The following is a 1,993-nucleotide window of genomic DNA, read 5'->3' as shown; positions in this document are numbered from 1 at the left end:
ACCCATGCATATTTTCTACCTGATAATAACAAAGGAATTAATTTCGAAATAAAACGCTAAATGTTATCCATAATGATGCGGTTGTGATGATCGTTTTGTACGGCACTGGTTGCTGACTTTTTTGATTCTTAAAACGGCTGCTATTTGTACCTGTTTAGTATGCACACTTGTAGTATGCCGTCTTGAAATTATCTCGCAAGCTGGCGTCAGACTCTGCAATCTGCGTACGGTAGTTTCATTGGTCGGATACTGAGACAATTTTGTTAGGCTACAAGAAGATTTCTTTCATAACACTTGTTAAATCCTTACTAAAATAAAGCTCAAGTGTGAGGGATCTATACCAGATAAGGCTATAAGTGGATATTGACTATACAAAGAAGAGCATTACGAATGGTCATAATTTTGTCTCACATGCAAAAGAATGTTGTGAAAAAGCTAAAAAAAAAACTGAGCTGCAGTTGCATAAAGATAGATTCCGTTATCTTAAGAAAGTCTATTTACATAGTTTCAAAAACCAGTTTCACGTGAGAAATCTAGGAATATGTTGCAGTATACCATCACTCTTGTGGATCACGAAGACAAGATTCAACTGACAAGAGCTTGTGCAGAGTCTCTGCTGTAGTGTAATATACCCTAACAGATTCTGAAAGAGTTACCATAACTGATGTCAGTTACCAACATCAGTAGCAAGAGAGATAGAGAAAGAGAGAGATTCTGCATAGGCACTATATCATCTTGTACTGTTCCATCTTGGAAAGAAACAACTTCCGAATATCATACTGTGGAATATCTTACAACACTTTGTCAGTTTATGGAAATTGCTGGAGGTGGCTTTGTTCATTCCCATGGCATACCAGTTATGCTATGCGGATGATAATCTATGGGACGGAGAAGGCACGTCAAGGATCCGCACATATCTAAAGGCGTTTATGGTACGAACTGAAACGTGTGGTCTTGCATTATCCTGCTGAAATGTCTCATTTGATATCTTCCTAATTAATGATATAAAAACAGAGTTTGCATATTGGTGAACCTCTAGTCTTCCTTCAACAACGCCCAAATCAATTCTGTTGGCATATCCAATAGTTCCCTGAACCAGGATTTCCAGAGTTGGAGAGGTAAGGATCACCAGAAACGCTTCTTCCAGGGACCAGTCCTCACTTTTTCTGGGTCGCCTAAAAGGTGCTAGCGCCGATCTCACCGCCAAAAGCACAAGGCGACTCGTCACTAGCACCACGGACTGTCATTCGCTGACCTTGCTGCCTGCTGCTCTATACCGTAGATCCCCTGTGGTCTCTAGTGTTAGGTCAGCAGTAAACGGCGCATCTCAACCATGTTTCCTGTCTTACCGAAAATGCTTGACACTTAGTCATGTGAAGGGATATCAGCGACTATTATTATTTTAAGACTTTTTATTAAAGCCTATTTTCACATTTTTCTTTATGGTGTTTACTAGTTTTGTTAAAATATTTTAACAGCTGTTTCTCATCTGTAATTACAGAACAACCTCAGTTCCTCACACCCCTTTGTACTTCCTGTAATACCTTCCCGACAGTGACATTCTGCTCGTGACCTCTGGCCAGATGGTCACCCATCTACTCGCTAGAGCTAATCAATAGCTTCCGGCATGAGCCATGGCTGACCTTCTTGTCACACTGCAGTCCTGGGTCCAAAAATGGTTCTGAGCACTATGGGACTTAACATCTGAGTTGAAGACTTTTGTCAGGAGGGTTAATATCGAGCTAGATTAGCTGCTTCGGGTGGCTACTTTGTCAGGCATAGGTTTCGTTCCTGTTGATGGTATTGGTAGGTGGGGCTTCACAAGGCATGGCCTGCATCTCAATAGGAAATGGAAGGGTAAACTGGCTGGGATGACAGCAACATCTTTAAGGGGTGGGCACTGAAACTTATCAGAGTACTTTTTTAGCCTAAGATCAGTGTCCAATCATCCTACATTCGTTGAAATTAAGCTTAATGAGAATTTCAGACAGGC

Source organism: Schistocerca gregaria, chromosome 2, assembly GCF_023897955.1.
Source record: "Schistocerca gregaria isolate iqSchGreg1 chromosome 2, iqSchGreg1.2, whole genome shotgun sequence".
Classification (NCBI taxonomy): Eukaryota; Metazoa; Arthropoda; class Insecta; order Orthoptera; family Acrididae; genus Schistocerca; species Schistocerca gregaria.
Note: the sequence above shows the minus strand (reverse complement) of the source record.